Source organism: Balearica regulorum, chromosome 16 (genome assembly GCF_011004875.1).
Source record: "Balearica regulorum gibbericeps isolate bBalReg1 chromosome 16, bBalReg1.pri, whole genome shotgun sequence".
Lineage (NCBI taxonomy): Eukaryota > Metazoa > Chordata > Aves > Gruiformes > Gruidae > Balearica > Balearica regulorum.
This window is the reverse complement of record NC_046199.1, coordinates 7,046,274-7,069,658: the sequence shown is the minus strand read 5'-3', so window position 1 is coordinate 7,069,658 and position 23,385 is coordinate 7,046,274. Positions and strand designations below refer to the sequence as shown.

Below are 23,385 nucleotides of genomic sequence, written 5' to 3'. Positions count from 1 at the left end.
CTGAATTAAAAACTACTCATCTGAACAAGTAAGCAGTTTCAAAAAGAGATTATAGAAACAGGCTATGATCATGCAAAAAGCAGTTGATTATCTGAAGCTGACACTCAACAGAACATATGACTCATAAGGCGTTATGCCTACAGACCTTACAATTAAGACTGAATTCTGACAGTCATTCTGTAGGTGACACACTCACACACTCCAGGATTGGTGCTTCCCCCTGCAACTGCATTCACAGGCAGAGTATAGAGCTGCAGAGTTAAGAGCTACTGCGGAAAGAGAAAGGAAGAGCTTAAAATATAAGACTTAAGGATAACTCAGGAAGGGTGTGGGCACAGCAAGTATGGCAGAAGCCAAGAGTAAATTCTATTTAAGGGAGGAAAGATTTAAAATACATTTAATAGTTGAAAATTTAAGCTAGGACAGACATTTCACCAGAATGTAATTTTGCAGGTAACAGGGTTGCATTAAATGATTTAGAATGGAAATGTCATTTCTGGTTTAACATCTACCTGTACTGACAGATAACTCAATATGATTAAATAGAGAAACAAAAATGACTACATTTTGTCTCAGAAACATGATACCTATCAGAAAATACAACCCTTCTTCTATTTAAGAAAATCTTTCAGTGCTTAAATATAGAAGCTTGGAGAAGGAAAGAAAAATTAGGTAATTCACGTAGGCTGTTTCCCTGCTATTACACACAAGTAGGCTGTGGTAGTTTATTCAGGCCTGAAGCTGCAGAGTTCCTGCACATGTATTTTCCTTTCCCTGAGAGTATCATTACAAGCTGAGAAGGCATGTAATGCCTAGAACAACTCTGTAACTGCTTAGCTAAGGAAATTACAGAAGCTGCTTCCCAATACAGATGGATTTACAGTACAAATTGTTAACAATCAAACTAATTTCCCTGCTACAGGAAATAATAGCAAAAGAAGCCATTATTCAGTGAGTTAACAATGAAAGAAATCACCAGTTAAAGAGTACCAGGTGTTATATTTATTCATTGAATATGAACCTGTATTTTCTAATTGGCTAAAAAAGTTTTTCCCAGAAGAAATCTCTTTTGGGGGAGTTGGGGAGTTTTCCTGAAGTTAATCATTATTTCAAAAGACAGCTCTGAAACACAGCTTTCAAACATTAAAACTCTGATGCATTTTTACTGCTAAAAGCAAAAAGTTTAACACACCCATCTTTGTAAACCTCCTTTCTGAGCTAACATGCAATAGCATTATTTCTGCTCATGAATCTATAATGCTGGATAGAAAGACTCCTCTGCTAGTTATACTTCACAATGTTATCTACGTAAGCAAAGCAGTTTTAAAGAAAACAATTACACAGAGAAATTCTTTCTATTATTTGTGTAATTAAAATAATACTATTATTACTATTATTATTACTATTATTATTAAAATACTATTATGCACTTTTAAATGAAATTTCTATGTAAGTATTTGCTTAAAATGCAAGAAGCTACAGCAGATTGATTACATATAAGGATGAAGAAATGCTGAATATAAATTCTGTCCAGTGATAAACAACTAGATTTTTCTAAAATTTGTCTGTTCCTAGTTTATATAATTTATAGAGGGAATTTCTTGAGACTGCCCAATTTTTAAAGCCAGGTACTTAACAAATAATTCCTATGTATATAACAATATTTAACTGTTTGCTAACCCGATGTCATCAGGACCAGCAACTAATTTTAATTTCTAAATTAAACTGTCCATGTTACTCCACTGTACTGGAATACTTTGTCATTTTCACTGAATATTTTATAAAATAAAAGCATTTAATGCCATACTCCATTTAGCTATTGAAAACAGATGACACCAAGTCACACTTTGTTCTGTCCAATATGATTTTCCAAAAGTTATTTGGAAAAACAAAGCCCTAGCTCTTGTCAAATAATTTAGAAAGATATACACTGGTATGAAATAGAGAATGTTAAATTGAATGGAAGGAAGTATGTCCAGAACCCTCCAAAGTTTATACTTAAAGCAAATTTGAGAAAAATCAAGATGACATGAGATGGTTCAAAGTCTTCAAAGCAGGACACTATAAATCCATCAACTGTAGCAGTAATGAACCACTATATACTGATGTTACTAACCCCACCAGTGGAGTGGAATCAAAGGCAGCAATATTTGGAGAAAAAGTTCCAAATTTTCATGATTATTTGCAAATACTAAGCACTAGTTTCTAAAATACCATTAAATTTATCTTTTCAGATATAATCCAGAATTTTCTGATTTTTTTCTCATTTATCAAAAAGGGGAAACAAGAAAACAGAAAACAACAGAGACCATTTTGTTCATCAATAAGCGCATTGAAAAAACATTTGTCCTTATTAATAAGATGCACCTGTCTACATCCTTTCATGTCAGGTCTGTTCATTTCTCAGTGAAAGCCATCGATGGATTGTTAAAAAGGTTCTGGTTTTTTGCATGTGACAGGTAAAACAATTTCTAGTAATTATTAATCCATCAATTGCAACAATGTATGTACAGTCTTCCAAACAAAACCACAGAATTTAAAGAAATCATCAGCATTTAGGACTAGCATTTTTCAACCTGCCAGAGTTTCAATATTTTGACAGGCTAAAAAAACCCAACCAACCCATCAACAAAAATCTCCTAAAATTCTGTCCCAGACTACCAAGAAAAGGACGCACATATTGACAATACAGTATGTTTGAAACCAGTAAAGTTCCTAAAGACATTTCCCAGAGAGCATTCAAGTTAAAAAAGACATTGAGAAGTAATAAGCACAGTAAGCAGAAAGTTTTCAGCTTCATATGAAGCTTCACTGGTCTTACTTCACGCTCACACAAACTAGAAAGCTACTAACTTAACATTCATTAGACCACTTTCTGCTGGTTTGTTTTTCAACACACTGGTTTCCTTCTCCAACTCATACCCGTGTTCTCAGCAGTTGTAGATGAAAGCCCTGTTCACCAAATAGGACATGGCAACTGGGAAGGTTTTGTCCTAACAGAGGCCCAAAAATACAAACAATTAGATGCTTCAGATTTAGTTTTTGTATTTGTTGTGCTGAAACAGTTGACCACACACACAAAACCCCAAACCCCACAAAGCACAACTATACAATACTAATTTAAAACATGTGCAAACTATTAAAAAAAATCATATTATTTGCATAAAAACATTTTTAACACTGCTTTGGTCCCATGAAACCATCAACTTTTTCCTATACTAAATATATGTACGCATGGTATCTTGCACACTTGGAAGCTTTCTGTCTAAGCTGATTTCTTGTTTGAAAAATTCACTAGGGAAAAAGCATAAATTGGCTCTTAGCATTCCCCAGAATAAGCCAATTATGAAGAATTAAATCAAACCAGTCCTTTTCAATGAATCATGAAGATGGTCTGGAATTTTTTTATATATATGTATTTTAATATATAATTTATTTCTAAAAACCAACACATAATTCACACAGGTTTTAAGATGCAAATTGTAATAAGTGAACTGGTTTATGCTAAGAGAACCCCCAAATATTTAAATTGTGTTTGATATAAATAAAACTAGAGGACATTCTTTTCAGCAACTCCGTATTCTTAAGTGAAAATTTGTTATTTCAAACACTCCCTCAAATACACATATATGAAAAGTATGATAGTGAAACTTCTGATTCACAATATTCTTGAAACTATACGAAGATTCTTTTGTTATAAGACTGACCACAGAAACAACTAATGTTCCCATATACATAGATAGGAGTCCACAAGAAAACAAACTTAGAAAATTCACTTTCTGGCAGTAGTGAAGTAAAGGGCTTTTCTTTTTGCTTTTTTTCTTTCTTCCTTCCCTCCCCTCCACCTTTCTTCTTTTTAAGAACACACTTCTTATATACTGGCATGTACAATTTGTAATTTGTTGGTTTAAAAATGGTAAGGGAATAACTATTCAGGTACATATAGTCCAAATATGAAATCTGTCACTTACTTGTCCTTAGCAAACATTCAAGCACGGCATATTTTTCAGAGGACCTTCAGAATCATAAGTCATTTTAAGTTACATCCTGAAAAACAAAAAAGGCTGTACATTAAAAATGAGTGCTTGCTTTTCAATTTTTTCATCTAATATTAATAATCTTACCAAAAATAAACACCTAATATTGAGGTATTTTAATGTCAAATGAGTTTAAAACTCACTTATGAAAACTGTAACTATCAACTCTGCTATATGCTAAATCACTCAAAATTCTGAATCTTAACATCACAAATGCCACCCAGTGAGCTAGATTTCCTTTCACATAAGAACTAAATATATTTATTTTAAATGTAATGGTTGGTTTTTTTTTTTTACTTTGGGACAAATAATGAAACTGTTGTAGATGTTTGATCTTAATAACTTTTAAATCTTTATATTAAAAGCCCCAAATTAATTATTTAATAGAGTTATGACCAGCAGGTAAAAATTAAGTGCGTAGCCACTCTCTGTCAGCCTGTACACATTGCTTGGTACATAACTATTATAAGAGAATAGCAAACTGTTTTCAGAGCTCAGGTTTCTGTTACTCTGTTTTTCTATAAAATTCTAGGAATGATTAATCCATATTATCATGCATTTTATACAAGGTATGATTAAGTGTACTAATTAGTGAGATTCTGAGTCTCTATAGAGAATTGCAGTAACTTAGGAAAAGTTTTAAACACCTGGGTGATTGAATTGATTTACTGAAAACTGTTTAAAGCGCTGTGTAAAGCAGAGGCTGTTCAAGCTAATTAGAAAAATAAATTGCTCTTGGGAAATATTTATGAGACATTCACATGTAAGCACACACCATAGTCCTATCCAAAATCAAGAGTTTCAAAATTGATACTTCTACCCAGACTACTTAATAGGTAATCACTAGCAGGCAGGTAAAGAAGTTTTATTCAAGTAGCTCATTTCTTAAGAAATTAAACTGAAGCTTTTCATATCAATTGGTTGCATATGCATTCATCTGCTGTTTTAACCATCCCTTTGACAATACTGATTGTAGCTTTATTTATATGAACTGGAATTACCAATTAGAAGGTTGATTGACAACGTGGTCACATAAGAGTAAGCATCACGAGTAAATTGTCTCCTAATTAAAGACTTCTATAACACCATTTTATGCTAAATCAACCTCTGCTAATCATGGAAACCAGAACAGAAGCGCACACACTCACACAAAAAATAAAAAATTAAAAATCTAAGAAATCTTAAGATGCAGTATCAGAAACATGTGGAGATCATGGCAAATTAAATCCTTCAGCTTTCTGTAAAAATGCTAAACCTGACCTATACTACACTCAGTGATAGCTTGCTATCTAGCTTCCCTGGCATGGTCTTATACCAAGTTCAGCAATCACAAACAAGAGTCTCACTGAGAAGTTGACCTATCCAGGAGAAATGAACAGCAGAAAAATCACTTAAACATGAGAGATTCAAGACCCAAAGTATCAAAAGGATTCTGTATGACTGGAAATGCAAGGGAAAAGAGAAGAACTCTGAAAATTTAGTAAGTTGAAGACCACATAAAAATCTTAACACTATTTAAATTAGTTTTATAATATTCCCTTTATATTTCTCTCAAGTAAATATTCATTCTATGGATGTCAATATTTGAGCTGTTTAAACAGAAGATGGAATACAACTTCTCAAAGAAGTACTGCAGTAAAGTAACTAAAAAATAACCTTCTGAATAATCTGAAGACTCTTGAAGGGTTAGAAAAGCATGTGGAGTAGCATTTGCACTCATTTGGTCTGGCCAAACACTGCAGAGGACCAGAACTGTCAACTGGCAGGGCAGCCTAGACAGATCTTCTAAATTCAGTTCTACAGGCCAGGATGAAATTAAAACAACTTGAAGTAAGGATGAAAACCCTACCCAGTAAGCCCAACAAAAAGTTAACACCAAATACACTACAGTAAAATTTTGCCATATATCAAAAGTAAATTAGACCTCAAGTTACTACCACTATAAATAAAACAGGATATTAAAATTCTACAATCTCATAAATCATTACATTGTTATCATCTATGACATTTAAAGGAAAAAATAAAATGTGTTCCTCTTTTTCAATAATACTCGCTCTTTTCCTGCTAATGAAAGCCTGAACTCTTTACATACTGAAAGCTGACCATTCGACTCTGTTATCCCTACTCTAAACCCACATGCTTCCTCTTCTGAGTACAGATATAACAGCCAACTTCTTAACTTTTTAAATACAAAAAATACTTTATTCCAACATTTTCTGTTCTGCTTCACATGAATTAATTTAGGTTATTATATAGTGCCTGTATCAAAACACAGTCACGCACTAAGCAATTGCCAGTATTCTTCTAAAAAGCTTGGCATTTGGGGCTGTGCAGTCAGCTTCTCCATCAGCTCTCACCACACCACTAGCACTTTCAACATGTGAACATCCTACTTCCTGTCTAAAAAATGCTCAACCAAAAACCAAGGGTGCTCACACAAAAATGTTTGGCACGTTTTGATCTCAATGAGCTCAACATAGTGACCTTTGACTTATTTCCCCACTTTGAGGATGAGCTACAGAGATACTCAGTTTACACCATATAGAAACTAGGCCTCCAACTAGCCTGGCTATCAAATTTAAGTGTACATATGGTCCAATTTTTGATCTAATTTTTAAAACACATAAGAGGATTACATGAGTTTGGATGGGATGGCTAAGTGACAAGTCATATTGTTGCCTGTGGCACAGACAACAACAATACGACAGAGCTAAAGCTACACTGTTTTCAAGGTTAAAAATATACATATATATTCATAGTCAAACTTGCCAGATATGGTCAACACAATGGCTACTTTTTGAAAGATGACATAAAAAGGATTGCATCTGTAATCCTCCTTAAATGTTTCAGATATAATTAATGTGTCTGTTTAAAAAAGAAATCAAATACAATATACTAAACTTCGAACTACAGTACATAAACCCAACATTTTTAAACCTCTAGGGGAGGGGGAAAATGCAGCAGACAAAAAAATGCCACCATACCTTAACTACCGCTTTGTGAATCTGAAAGTACAATGTAACAAACTACTGAAACAGATGAGACTCAAGTACACTGAATAAAGAGGTTTTGGTGTACTGTAACTATGTTGTACTAAAAAGTCTTAACTTTTAAGATTAAAGCAGTTATACTTACATTATGAAGCTAACAGCAAATTATATCATTAATTGTATTGAAACATCATTATCCTATTCTAGCACTTCCATCAGTACAATAAATAATGAAATAATATTCCAAAACATATGCATTTGATCATTCTCCACTCTTTCTTTTCTCCCCACTCCCTCAGCCAAAAAGGTCACTTACTGGATAATAAATAACTGACTCAGAGACTTCACTGAATCAGGGCTGCCAGATGGAAAAAAAGCAGGGGGGGGGGGGGGGGGGGGGGGGAAGGTGCCATCTGTAATCTATAGCCAGCAAAGCATACCTTGTTGCAACACGTTAAATGATCTTAACTCAGCACACATCCTTTTTATATTATATGTGCCATCTTAGGGAGACTATAATTTTTCAGGCCTTGTCAGGTTTCATTTACCAATTCCCCTTCAGTGTTTACTAAGCACTATGCACTCCTCAGCTATTTCTCAGATATGACAATTAACTTGAGCCTTGTTCACTTTGCATATATTAAAATGACAGGACACTTTCAGTTAAAGGATGGTCAGAGGTGAAACACACTCAGCACACGTCTCCCGTTCCTCTGATAAATAATGTGTGTGCTCTATTTTTGGAATGTCATTACTTGTTAATTTGTTTCCTATACGTCCCTGTTGCTAGTCACAGCAATAGATATAGGACCCTGTTACAACAACCAACATGTATGAAAGAGAAAGGGGGGCTCCAGTGAACTCGCTGTTATAAAAAAAACTAGTCTTTATCCTTATGCCATCATCATACACTGCTGAACACCTGTAAAAATTTTTCACCTGTCAGCTTCTGCACAAAGCACTGTGGTAAAGTGGTTACTGCATCTCATCACAGGTCCAAAGATGTGAGCCATGTTCTAGACACAAAAGAACTCCTGCCCTCATAACCCAGCTGTGAAACATTATCGAACTTATTTGGCTAGATGCATTTGTCAGGATATAGGTCTTGTAAGTAAAAAGCAATTGGGCATGATGCCACCACATCACCTACTTGCATGACACTGGCAAGAATTGGTATGCTCAAACAGCAGGCCAAAAAATATTGAAGGTGGCCTTTAATTTTGACTAATTTCAAAGCCACTGTACTGGAAGAGGTAATTTAGGCTTTCAATATAGATGATGGCATCAGTTGAGTGTTCCTAGAATATATCTAGTATGTTTTTAACATAGCAAAGGTCTTACAGATGTGTATCCAGAAGAGTTAGTAAACAGTTACTTTAAAAAAAAATTAAAAATTTAATAAATATATATAGAAAGAAAAAAAATCCCTACCTCAAATACCATAAAGAAAGAAACAGGATGTGATGTCTGGGCTACTATAATGGGACTTGATAACTACTGATCTGGTAAGAAACCATAGAACACTACCATTCTTTTCTGTACATCCAGACACTTGAACAGCAGAAAAAACTCAGGCAAGTCAGTAGCTGACTGAAATACATATGGTATACTTAGGTTTTATATTAATATTTAATGAAGTTCTAAAAGCAGAAAACACTTCTTCCTATCATCCTTGCCAAAAACAGTGGGTACTATGGAAAGAGATTGTACGTGACCAGTGCACAAACATCTCTACTAAAAGCAATACAATTCTGAAAAAAATAGGACATTTATGCAAAAAGTGTTTAATTTACAAGACAAAATACCCTTGCCAGAGTTCACAAGAGAATACCAAGATAATGGTATTGAAGAGTCACTTTCCAACTGTTTATACCTAATTTATAAGTGACTCCATGCCATTTGACACATGACATAATCCACAGGTTAGTAAGAAGAACGCAAGCCATACAATGCATCTCTACATATTGCAATGTCAGCTTAATTAGGAATTAAGTTTGAATTAATTCACATAATTTGTTAAAATGTAATTATGTAATACTAAATTACTTAAAGATTAGTCCAAAGTACAAAATCTCTCTAAATTCGAAAAGGACATTGGCTAGAAGCCTTAGAACACAAAACTATCCATTTGACCATATAAATCTGAAAACAGTGTATTTTTATTCACTTCTAGCTTTTTATTCACTTCTAACTTTTAAGCAGATATATTAACTTACCTGATGAAAGCTTGTTTCATGCCTTATCAATATACGACTTCAATTTTTACACAATTTTCACCACTACACATTACAATAATGTGATTACCTTTTCAGTACAAACTTTAATCATTGCTATTATAAAGTCCAATGCAAAGGGTAATTACCAGAAACTAAGTAACAATCATATCAAATGCAAACACAAAGCGATAACTACTAGTGGATATTAGATGAGACTCATAAAATTGGGAGAACTATATTTTATGGGAACAAAATCACACATAAATATGGGGTGTTTTTTTTCCTTAGAGAATACAGTAGCTCCTGTAAGATAAACAGAGTGACAGAGACATTTTCCTACAGGATCTGATAAAGATACAAGATCTCTTACCTTAATGTAACAATGACTAAGGAATTAGTTTTCCCTTACAAGGGAGGAAGCAACTTCCCAAACATAGTTTCATTATAGTAATAATTCAATCTACAGGTTCTCAGTAGCAACAACCATCATTTTCTTTGAGGTAGCTATACACTATCTGACACTTCGAAAGCAGACAGTACTTACCAAGTTCTTGGTGAAAACAGGAAATGTAATCAACTAAACTGAGTTTGTTTCACTAAATACCTATGATCCCTCTCCAAGTCATAAACAAGTCCATTCCCTTTCCTGAAGCTCTGAATGTGCCATCAGCAAGTTCATTCTCCTTCCTGAGACTCTGAATGGGTTCACATACATTTTTATATGTTATATACATGCAATTTTTTTGTTCTGCCATTCTACCCTACCAGTGTCTCATGGAAGCAAAGACGGCTTGCTGGGTTTCTAGGGAGACACAACTTAAACACAACTATAGTATTACAATTAGCATTAACTCGCTTAGTGCTATGGCATTGCTATAATTGAATCAGACCAAAATCTTATATAAAACTATGATGTCTGTGAAATGAGTAAAACATGTTTAAAATGAGAACAGTTCAAAATCAGTTTTCCAAAGCAGCAGTTAAAAATTGGGCAACATATCAGCAATTTCCTTGTAAAAGCCTGTCCATTGCAAGCTTAAATTTAGAGACAGAAGTCATTTTACATTTGGATCAAAATCTCTTAAAAATACCAAAATGCCTTCAGACAAAGGGAAAAACTGACTGGTTTTGACAGAATGAAATTTTTACTGTACACCCTATCAGTTTCTGGCACATGATCTCTATCAGATGCCAAGCTTAATGCAAGCTTTTGAACTTCTACAAGTAATACTCAGAAAAGCATTCAAAACAGATGAATTTGTTGCATTTTCTACAGCTATTATTAACAGTAGATGTTCACCCCCCAGTATTTCCAATTTAGACTTTGAATTGAAAGTATTCATCAATTCAGGAGGTACGGAGACTGGCTTTTAAGAAAACTACTTATTTGAAGAAGTAATCACTTTCAAGTGTCAAGTTGCAGAGCAAAAATATTTTTTAATTAGAATTGCACTGCTGAAAAAAAATTCTAACTTTTTATATTTGCATATTTAAAAAGCAAGCATCTCAATTAAAAGCTGTATACAATCTAGAATTTTTGCAATTATGTAATCATGGTTTTGTTTCCCTCGTTCTACTTTGGGCAACTGTTCATCTTGGGAGATCAGATGTGATCTAGTTGATGCCCGTGTGCCTTCGCCAGCACTGTCATTAATCATCCTACCACACATTTAGCCTATCAGCCTGTTCACTTCATCTGCCATTTCCTAGCATTTGTGTAATCACAAATTATTACGAAGGACAAAAGTTTATCAACCACTGGAAATCACAAATCCTTGAAAAGAACAGTCCTGATGCTTGTCAGAATTTCTACACAGCTCTGTCATATTTTGCCTTTGTGGAAGTACCGGGGAACAGTAAAATAAAAACAGTTTGTGTACTCATATAGTGTCTCCTGGCAGATACTGCAAACGTCTAACAAAACTAACCTTTTGTTGAGCGGATCCTACAAAAAAGACCATTTTCAGCCAAACCGAACAAGTGAGGCGAGTTATTACACTCAACATAAAGACCTCTGAAGTGAAAACACTTGAACATTAAATACATCAGATCAACTTCAAAATTTACTGGAATGTCCTGGCTATCAATAGTAAGAACCTCTTTGATTCTGACTACTAAAAAGCAAACCTTTCACTTTTATGAACAACACAAAATTAGGTCTACAAAGTACGCGATCCAGTGCTGCAGTTTCAAGAATCTTTTACGTTAGTGTCTAGACAACAATCTTTTGTTCTGCATTTATAAGAACACAATTTGTTACACAATTAACAAATTGGTTTCTGATATTAACCTTGGAAAAACTCCAACCTCTCAAGACGTCCATAGCATAAATACCAAGAAAACAACACAATATAATGCTTAATGAAATACTTTGGTTCTGGTCTTTATGATGCTTCAAAGACAGATTTTGGTATTAGTAGCAGAGTTACACACAAACAAATTAATAGAGAGAAATAAGCCTTGTCAGTGGTCCACAGCAGATGAGCTGGGATACAAGCCACCCAGAACATGCTCCCAGTAATTTCTGTCCTTCTTCCTAAATACTCATAGCCAGTTCTACAAAACATACCATCCCACACTATCAAGGCTCTAGTACTGGACAGAAGCATTGATTACCCTCTTAAAAAAAAGCATGTCATAAATTCTGTGGCCTGCTGTCATGAATTTGCAGCCAGCTGAAATACGCATCACTTTCAAGAGCACAAATATTTGAGGGAATGCTATTCTGTTACTACAAAACAACAACAAACAGTAATGAGAAGCAACTTAAATAACTTGGCTAGCATGTTTAGATTTAATTGCAGCATCCTGTATAACAACTGGAAATGATGCTGTATCTGTGGATTTTTTTTTACCCTTTCAGTGCTCTTAACTTAAAAAATACAACTAGACAGACAAAACTCAGCCTACAGCAGTGCTGATGAGTGTGACCTGCTAGTATACTTTAAACACAACACTAGTTTTAACTGGAAAATAAAGTAGCCAACCATAAAAGGATGTTGGTACAAGACAGTTCAGAGATGCAAAGCACAAAATAGTTTCCTGTTTCTGTAAACGCTTGCTTTTTCTACACGCGAATAGTGAATCTGAGGAGCACGTAAAAAAAAGGACTGTTTGCTTATATAAAAATCATTCTTAATGAATAGAAAACCACTGCTACTGCCTGCTCAACTCAACTATCTGCATATCTGTGCAACTAATCTGAGCAAATACAAATTGCACATACAATGACACCTCAGTGTATGGAGCCAAGAGCCAACACACGCGGGGTTCCAGGTACTTCAAAGAAAGCCACATCCATGCTTAGAGCTAAACCCTAAATTCACTGACCTGACAGAAAGGGAATCTGGTATTGAGGGTAGCTAATCTCAAAATAGAACAAAAATATGTATAATCATTTTGAAATGAAAATACATAAAAATAAATGTATTTATTTAAAATTGGTCATTCCTAATACTCCTACTTATTTAACAGTACAAGTGAACACACATGCTTTTAATGTCTAGGAAAAAAACCATAAATCTAGATTAAAAACTCTTTCAGTTGCACACTTCCATTTCACACTCAAACTGCACACTCTGGCGATATTTTTTAAGTCAACGATCTCTGAGATGACAAAATAGTATTTGTTGGATGAAACTAATTTTGCCATAGATTTCCGGTATGTACAAATACACAGACAGCTAAATCTTCCTCTCACTCAAGTAGAATAATTTAAAGATTGTGACCTAAATTTCTTTTTCTATAGCCTATGTCATTAGAGCTGCAAGAGCGAAAAGACCCCAGAAGAGTGTACACATCTGTGATATCTCAATATGAATAGAGACAATAGGCGCCTTATACAGCTATAATGGAGAGTGTGGGGGTGGAAGGCTAGCAAGCCTTTTTTGTTTGTAACATGAAGATGTGAATAATTCTCTAAAATGCAGTTAGGAAGCATTATGTGCCATAACTAAATTAGTCTTATTTCTTGCTGGATTTCTTCGCCAAATTCAGTTTTTAGAAGAATCAGGCAGAAATCATGAAACTGACTCAAACACAGAGAAAGAGGAAAAGAAAACATGGGCCTTTGCAGGAGAAGGAGAAAAAGTAACTGGCTAGGTATGATGGATACATTTTATAAAAGCGATCAAACAAAAGGGCAAATCCATGGAACAAATAAAGCCTAGCATTTCTATGGACCCCAAAATAGATCAGAACCTTAGGGAAATACTGAAGTAAAGACAGTAGAAAACAAAAAAGACCAAATTCTTACTACAACTTACCAGATGCTCACAGATTAAAATGTAGAAGGCTTTCTAAATTTAATTCCAAATTTGACATAGTATTTATGGGATCTTTATAAGATCAACAGGAGTACTACTTACAATTTCATTAATTGGCTTTGAACACATCTACTGTAAGTTCAAAAAAGCCTTTCAAATCTCAAGCCTCATTTTTAATATGACTTCTTTACTAGGAACATGCATTGGCACACTAAAAAGACTGAGCAAGTCAATCACTGCAAATTCCCAGCTATTTAAAACTTAGAAGTCTTGAGTTACACCATATGAATCAAGCGGAGATTTAATTTTCAAAACTACTTAGAATTCTGCCAAAACACTTTTCCACATTAAACAAAGACATACAGGCTGCATGACATACATTCTAAAATTTCCACCACGTTACAACATTGTATTTTTTCCTTCACATCATTTGTAGCTCCAGTTCAAAGTATTAAAACAAAAATATCTTAAGTAGTCTTAATGGGGGGGAAAAAATGAAAAGGAAGTCAGAACATTAATCAGTTAATGCTTGTGCACACAAATCAAGGAATTTCTCAGAGATAGTATTATTCTCCTATAAAGTTGGTTATGTTTATAAAACAATATGCAGTTTAGAAGCAGTGTGGAATATTAATTTACACATCTCTGGTGATATGTGAGGACATCACCACACACCTCCAGTCCTCAAGATGGAAAAGTGATTACACTGTCACTGTATGGCTGTACCGTGATGACAACAGTGAGAGAGGGAGAGACACAAAAAAGATGCAGGCTCTCAAGTGAATTCTGGATAATAGCTGCTACACCTACACAGCTTTTGGAGCACAGGGGAAAACAAAAACCCAACATCAAAAATACCTATATGCTCTATAAGAAAGTTCAGGGGGATACCACAGGGAAAAGGTTAACATTTAAAAAGTGGAAAGCTTGTCTACATGGGAAGAACTGAAACACCCATAGAACATGGTAAATTGAATGTAAACAGGAAATACAGGACTAAAAAAAGAACAAGAAGAGTGCCTTGCACTGAACTCCAACTGATAATACTAAGATATTTAAACAACACAGCAGAAACAGGAAGCCAGCTAGGGAGACAGTGGACCTCTTCATGGTAAAGGTATAGAACGGGCACTCACAGAAGATAAAGGCATAGCTCTGAAAATCTCTTCTTGTTGGCCTTCACCACTGAAGATACTGGAGAGATTCCCACTTTCAGCATTTCTTTGTAGCAAACTGATTGGAGAAGCACGATGAATTTTAAGGAACTAAGAGAGGAAGAATTAAACCAGACGGACAGACAAGGTGTTAATCAGTCACCAGGATACCCTTCATCTGACAAGGGGTTGAAATGTGAATCTTCAGAACCACTGGCCAAGCTGCACTGCCTGTCCTTACAAACAGCTACTGTATCAGAGGACTGGGAGGTGACCAGGGGAGCTCCTGCTGATGTTAAAGAAATCCAGAGGGACTCTCAGGAGCTATAGACCAGTGAAGCTGACCTTCATGCCTTGATTGACTTCCCTCCAGTAAGATGGTAGAAGCTATCCTAAAGAATAATATCACTGAGCACATAAATAAAGTCTGCAGAAAAACAGCCAACATGGCATGACTTTTGAACAGGGAAAAGTTATTTGAAGAGAAAAAGAAAGTTGCACGGAATTACTGTGACCTCTATGATCTTCAGACTGATCTAATATTTCCTGTCATTTTACATTTGTTAAAACTTGTAAGAGGATTTTTTTTTTTTTTTTAAATATTTGAATTGCTTTAGTGTAGTGGCAAAAATATACTTACCCATATAACCTATTTTACTCAGGGAACTTGTATTGAGACTCCTTTGCCAGTATGAAATGTGAGTTTATTAAGATTTGTTGACAGCACTTTACCAGGAAGCTTCCCTAGTAATAGATTAAGCCTAAGAAAAACTAGTGGGATAAACATGGCGCTATCATTCTGAACATCTAATATTTTCTAAAAGTCAAAGCTTCAACCATTTATGAGCCAGAGGTCAATGAAAGAGGAGTGAAGAGAGTTCAGCGAAACCTTGAATTGTGCAACTCAGATTTTTTTTGTTTTGGTTTTTTATTTCCCCATTACAACTATGTATAATTAAAATTCATGTTTCTCTCCTTATTTATAAAAAAAAAAAAAAAGTGGCTTTAGATTTAAGCTCCTTGTTTCTCCATTTTCTTCAGTCAGACTTCAAGGTAAACTGCCGATATTTTCAAATTTTCTTTTACAGTGCAGGAGGAATGGAATTCGGTTTTCTTTTTAAATGAAAAATGAGATGCTTTGCTAGTCGTATCACTGTCACAGTTGGGGTTTGAAGAAAAAGAGCAAATATAATGAGTTTTGAAAAAAAGCTGGCAATACTGCAGCCTGAAACAGAGACATAAACATGTGAAGAAAAAGCAAGTGTGTTTTCCTTCCTATATTAACTGAGAAGTATTTTAAAATGAAAAATATTAAAAGCTACATTACCTGTGAATCCTAATTGTCAAAACTGCTTCAAGAAAAAATATATTACAATTATTTCAGGCATGAGCAAACAAAAATAAGCAAATGAACCTGAGGGGAAAAGTATTTTAGAGAATGAATGAAGAGAAGCATTTGACCATCAGTGCACTGTGAGAAACTATGCCCAGAAAGGATTTGTAAAACTCCAAACTACGGGCTTGTTTACATGGGAAGACTTACTAGCATTATTACACCAATAAATCACCACCTCTACATTGCACCTATCTCAGAACAAACTAACTGGACTTAAAACACCTTAGAGCAAATGTTCAGCTGGGAATGTTCAGCCACTGTAATGACAAAAGTTTACAAACCGTGGCATAGTAACACAGATACATTTTACCATGTAGGTAAACACAAACATTTGTGTAATAGGTATAGAAGTTCCTTAACTAGGGAAAGATAATACAGTCTGGTCAATGTATTCAAAAATTACCTGTGTGCTAATCTCCTCCTTCCTTTTCTAGACTGATCATAAGTGAATGAATGTTTATCTGTGAAATACTTAAAAGTAGGAAAGCTACCCAAGATTAATCAAGCAACCCATGAGAGAATAACCTACAAATACTGTACTTATACTGCAGTATACTTTTAAGACTTTCACTCATTTACAATAGTAAAATGAGGTTTGCACTAGTAATAGTAAACTCATTCACAATAGTAAATTTAGTTTGGCACACAATCACTGTAGCAACAGTAGGGCACAAAAATGGATTTCATTACAGCATGCTGATGTCGCCGTGCTCCCTACTATAATTTGCTGTTCAGTATCAGTGACCAGCACTGATAAAAATAGCTACTTATCCATTTTTGTTATTACAAAATGCTTTTTAAAACAAAGGATTTATATCCTTAATCATTCTTAGCACCTACAGTTGTACATAATGATGTCTATAGGTACTTCACAAAGAAAAGAACAAAGAAAGCAACAAAAGTTTTACAGCCAGAAATATGCTCCCCTCCAACATATACCTTACCATATATTTAAGTTTGTATAAAATTAAGAAAGCATGCCCAAATCTAACTCAGAAAGAAAGCTTCTCACTTTTAACACTTATATGCGCTTGTCCTTTCATCAGTCCCACTTTGGCAATGTGAGTGTTAGAACTGTGAAATAAAGACTGTAATTCTACAACCGAGGCTAGCCAAGAAAGGAAAGATAAGCTTCAAGTCACTACAACAAAATATCTTATTTGCTATCTTCAAAACAAACAAACAAAAAAAACCCCCAAAATTCCAAAGCATTACCACCACCAAGATCACAGTGTGTCATTGCAAAGGGGAATCACATGGTTTTCCAACAAAGTAACCCAAAATACCTCAAGAAAAAAGTAATGTAAGAAAGCTTTCCTCAGTAAAGAGGTGCCTATATACACAAAATACTAGTTTTCTTGAGAATGTATACATGCAGGGATGCATGGAAGAAAGACTTTACAGGATAAAAGTATATAAACATAGTCTGACATGGGAAAAAGTTTACATTTATAAGAGATCTATTTGTTCATCATTCTACCAATATTCCATAAACAGTAGACAAATTATGAGAGATACTACTAAAGAGAAAAATGGATCTTCTGAACTACCTGTAATATACAGATATTCACAATTAATGAAAAACAATAATACTCGCACAACTACACTAACTTTTTATTCCTGTTTATAAAAGGATATTTTCTGCTATTCATACAGCTTATTTTGTCTGCAAGACCAAGTTTTACTAGACATCAGTTTAGGGTTCTCATAAGTCTAAACAAAACACTAAACAAAAATTTCAAAAATTTTGAAATTTTAAAGTGTCATAAATCAAGGCATTCATTTCTTTAAATGAATGTGAAAGTTTTTTAAGGACAGTAGTTAAAATACATGGATTATTTCAAGACCAACAAGCTCAAGAAAGAGACATATATTCTATTGTTATCTTTGTTTGTTGCCTGTATGACTTTTAATATCTGGTTATGCATTAGTACAATCTTGAAATAATCCAACAAAAATAATTCCACATTTTAAATTCACCAAATAAATGGGGAGGGTTTGAGCGTTGCTACAATTATGACCACAATTTTGGTTGAGGCCAAACCAAAACAACACAAAAAATGTAGTGAATCCATTGTGCCTCTTAGGAGCATTTGAGATCAACTAATGTTTAAAACCTTCCTGGCTTCCAAATTGGAGCAAAGAAATCCCATCTTGAATCTCCAGTTTTTAACAAACTGGTCCAGCAAAGTCTGAATTCCACACTGGCTTCAGACCTTAATTTATCTTTTGACTTTAAAAATTTGGGTATTATTTAAAGAAAGAAAGAAAATTATTTCTTAGGTCATCTGAAATTATTTCCATGTAGAAGTGACAAATTTAAAGTATTTGGTATGAATGTTAGTATGTTAGTAATAAATATTTAGTAAGAACATTAGTAAGGAGAAAGAAATGTATCTTACATTACTGATCAGCAATTAAAATTATGACGATCACAATTATACCTGTCCATTTTATCTTTAGGAGTCACCCACAGTTTCGAGTTACCTGGCATCAGACCAGTGTGATCTGTTTAGCACTACAATGAGCTACTGAAGTAACAGGAAGCTATGAGTCTAAAAATAGACCAGCAAAATATGTAGACTAGCATAAAATTTGTCAAATATGAAAATAATCACTTCATCCAGACAATTCTCTCCTTAAGAGGATTATTAAGCAAGAATAATTGCATACAGAGTTTTGAGCATTTCAAGACAATCACGTAATTCTTTTACAACATTGAAAGCAAGTAGAACAAGTTTTTCATTAGTTGGCTAACACACACAAACTGTTTACAAAGATATCAAAATGGCTACCAGATAATTTGCAAAGAAAATGCATCTTCTTTTTTTCTTCTTTTTCAAAAAGAAGCTTTAGCACTTTAATAAGAAATAGAATTTTTACTGTATTTAATTTTGTGATTTCTAGAAACTGTATGCTTCTGAAAGAGGATCATGCATTCAAACAATACTGTGCACTGAAAGTCTGATCTAAAGTTCACTAAAACATTTAATAGGGAAAGAGTATTTTTAAGCTTTAAACATTACTCTTACTGTTCCACATTATAGTGCCAGTTTACAAAATGTTAACGTTGTGACTAAATTTGATAAATGAAAATCATTATGGGTTTATAGTCTGGATTCTCATCTTAATGAGAGTTAACATCTTTAGAACAAAATGTTCAAAGCTGCATGACATATGCTGAACATGTGTATACATGTAAAGCTTTGAAAGCTGCTTAAAAATGTGAGAATGAGTAAAGCTCATGTTACTCTTGATAAATGTCAGCTGTCAGGCATCGCAGCCCAATACACACTATTTTTCCACAAACTAAAGCTCAGAAATATGCAATTTTTACTTCACCAGCTGAATATAATGCATTCTACATGGCAACATCTATCCAAGGTCAGAAGTTTAGCATTTTCAAATTTTAACTTCGAAAGCAGAGTATTGTTACGGATACAACATCATCACACTGCAATTGATGGAAGTATTTCCAAAAATCTTGGGTAAAGATACATATAACACTCTAATATACGCATTCAACCAAAATGGACACATTCAACATCAAACCAAGTCAAAAAAGAACCTGAAAGAGAAAAAACAGTTGTTCTTATATCCACTACCAATTCTGTATTTTTTACAGTCCAATTTTACTTGAACAACATTTTCTGCCGTAGGATATCACTCATTATAGAATTCTAATTGTATCTTGCAGAATTAGCCCAACAAACTGAGCCAACTCTTGGAACATTAGCTGTACAATAAAAGGGTGGGGATCAGATTGGCAGAACTTTCCATTAAGAAATGTTACCTTTTAACATGCTATAAAGATGCCAATCATCCCTATCTATAGTGTAGTCCGCTTAAAAGCTGTTCATTCCCCAGCTGCCCGATTTGAAACCACATATAATTTATCACCATGCTACCGTTATCATGCCAAACAGTAAAACATACTTTAAAAATTCACTGTGATTACTATGTGAACAAGTAGGTTTCTTGTTCTGCAGCTAAGTCTTAAGCACTATGATAGTCTTTTGTGAATTTTTATTAAAAGTATTAGCTAGTTTTCCTGAGCAGGTTAAAAGCTCAGTCTGTTAAAAGATCGTGAAATATATGTGTCATATCAATGCCATTCCCTCTCTGGTCTTAAGTAATAAGTATTTTGATCCATTGAAATTTAATATACTTCTACTGCGATTTTCAGAAGCACTTAGCATTGGTCTGTTTCTGTTAATTCAATGAGAAGTCTATCACCAGTAGAAAAACTAAGGCTGAAAGTAATATTTCTTTCAAAATTTTATCTTCAGCAGAAAAAAAAAAAAATCTTTTACCTGAATATTTTTATTAACTTCAAATAGAAAGACACAGTGTTTTGTCTATCAGAAGACCGAAATTTTATTTAGAACTATTTCACAAGTTATTTAGAAACATAGGTGTGCGCTGTACACAGAGCCAAGAAAGCCAGATAAAATGTCTGTTTGCTCAACAGACACCTTCTAAGAATGTTCTGGTACTATGTTAAACCTGGTGTCTGAATTAGAGCAACTCCTATTTAAAGTTATTATTCCAGTCTATTTGATATTTTCTAATAATGTCAACAATAACCTACAACATTCACATTATTTTAAAAAGACACTTTTTACACACTAACTGTCCACTACTTATAGTTATGATAAGTAATCTAAATGATCTTTCATCAATCACATCAAACACCAGTGTTGCAAAACCAGAGCGATAACTGCTGAAAGCAGTGGCAACTTAACTGCTAGACTTACTACAAAATTTGCATTATTTGTAGCAATGTAAACATCAAAATAACATCCTTTAACTGTAAAAGTGATTATAAGCACTAATCAGAGCAAACTATTGAGTTTCCGCAGAATACAAAAGCTCTTCAGATCTTTTATGGCATAAGAAAGAATATGTATGAAAATGTCCCCTTGCACATTTAATTTACAGTATTCAGTGCATCTGCTCTGAAACCAACATTGGTGATGTGAAATTAGAGCTGAACAATCAAGGTAAAAAACCTAATGAAAAGGCTGTAATCTAAAATAAATTGCCTATTAATATCAGCAAGAAGATGTATATAGTTCTGAAGAGTAACATTTATATGTTCTGTTTCAAAATAAGTATCTATTATTCCATACTTCTTAATGCTATAATCCTCATATCGACACTTGAAAACAGGTACCTTCAAAGAGAGAGATTAGTAAATATATCCCGTAGTAGTGTGACAGAGATATAAAAAAGGAAAGAAGAGGTACTAAGAATGACAAAAACTGTCAAATTAAGGACCACAGTGTACCTATTACTGACCAGGGAAAATATCCTGCAAAATGAAAAACAGTTCATTCAAGTTAGTCATAACTAGTTAAGTCTTAAGTTTTAAAACGTAACATAAGATGTTCAATACTTCATTGAGAAATTCTAAATTTTTTTCTTAGTCTTTAAATGATACATTTCCTTCTATCCTCACAACTTTTAGGAAGATTGCTAGATGATTTCATTCATTCTAAAGTGAAATCTGTCACACGTAAAACCAAAGCGAAGCTTAGTTTGGATGAGAGGTAAACTTCATCCATCGGTCATGGAACAGTTAAATGCCACTATGAATGATAAAACTACCTTGGATTACAAGAGCACCACAAATCCTGCAATTTTGCAGTAGACACCAGTTACTGCTTTACACATCTTTCCTACTTCTAGATGTTCTTTAAAATTCAAGGATCTTTGCAGAACTCTGGAGGAGTGAGGATTTTTTACTATCTTTGGGCAAGTGAAGAGGTTACCACTTACTGCCCTGCCATTACTGCATGGCCAGCTACTCATTGAGAAATTGCTCATTATTAGCCACTAAGACGACACACATCTCAGCAGAGCATTTTAAGCAAAATGAAACTGGTGTCTTAAAACACCATTCTGCAAACTGCAGCAGTTCAGGATTGACAGATAACTGTCACACAGTACAGGCACGGCAAAAGTTCTTCAGTTTCTCATCAGAAATCCTAAAGACACTATTAAAAAATTGTCTTAGGTCTGCTAGTTTATATGACTGAAAAAAAATATCTTTAAAACACCTTTTAAAAAGGCTGGTTTTTTAACAATTACACTTCAAAGACACACTGAATTAAGTTTCCTAAAAGCAATGATTAATTTTGCTTTTACAGCCAAGCAAGTCAACATTTTCCTAACGTTTTGAGCCACTGAATGACTAGCAACCTTCAAAGTTTCTCAGAAGCTACTCTGCAACTTTAGGAAACAGTTAACTTAAGAGCACTATGAAGATAGCATGAGTGGTATACTATGTGAAACAGCACCATTAAACAGTATTCATTTTGTTCTGACAGGCTGCAAAAGCAAGCAAAGAGAATTACAACTTAGAATGCTTTACTTCTAGAAAGATCAGAAATGTCTTCTGCATACCTAAAAAGACATAATTAACATTATATTATGTACCTATAAAATAAGAAGAAAGCAAAAGAGAAGGGTTATTTCCTTCAAATAAAGATAGCGTTTCTGGCACTAATGTGTTTATCATCAATACCTGTTTGCCACAGAAACATAGAATTCATGCCATATTGTATCAGAGCCTCCCCTCACTACTGAAAAAGGGTGAATCTACCACATGGAGGTTTAGCTTCCAAGAATCAGTAGAAACTAATATATACCACAGAATACTCTCATAAATATAAACTCTACTAACTAGAACTATAAATATTCTCCTATTAAAAAAATACAAGATGCTTTTTAGTGTACTAATAACTTGTCTGATATCATGTGCCTCCTAGCTGTATAAGTAATTTTTTAATCAATTTTAAATGGTTTTGCTTTTCATTTAACACGATGCCCCCATTGTCCTCCCCATAAAACACCCAAGACTCCAGTCTGTTCTTGCGTGTCATGCTCTGTTATTCAGCTTCTGAAAACCTCAAACATTTATTCTCTCTTCTGCCTCGCATAGCAAGCATAAGCAAGCTTCATATTGATCTTAATTTTCTTCATTTTCAACTTTAGGGTATTTCAAAATAAGGTTTCTCTGACTGAAATCCTCAATTCTAATCTTGTCACAACAACATGCGAGCAATGTCGACACAGGACTCAGGAGGACAACATTATATAGGTGGTAGAGAATCAAGGTGAAAAAACAAAAGAAATCTAAACCAAAGAGACAGAACTGCTTTTCCTACTTTAACTGTATTGTGGAGAAAAGAAGGGGAATGACAGCTTTTGAAATAACAAATCACCTAATGAATATTCTATACAAGAAGCTAGAAAAGAGAAAAAGAAACATAATTAGTTATCAATATATTCAACATACATAATTTAAAAGTGATAATTCGAC

At 34.1% G+C, this 23,385-nt stretch overlaps 1 protein-coding gene across 2 annotated transcripts in view; it reads right to left on the bottom strand.

Moving 5' to 3' along the window:
- Positions 1–23,385, bottom strand: part of NCOA3 (nuclear receptor coactivator 3) — an 84,740-nt gene that overhangs the window by 27,310 nt on the left and 34,045 nt on the right. The window contains exon 3 of one of the 2 annotated variants that reach the window (XM_075768815.1): positions 3,972–4,047. The exons of the other annotated variant lie outside the window; for it this stretch is intronic. The gene's annotated coding sequence lies outside the window, so the exon portion shown is untranslated. The remainder of the gene's footprint in view (positions 1–3,971; positions 4,048–23,385) is intronic. 2 annotated transcript variants of the gene reach the window in all.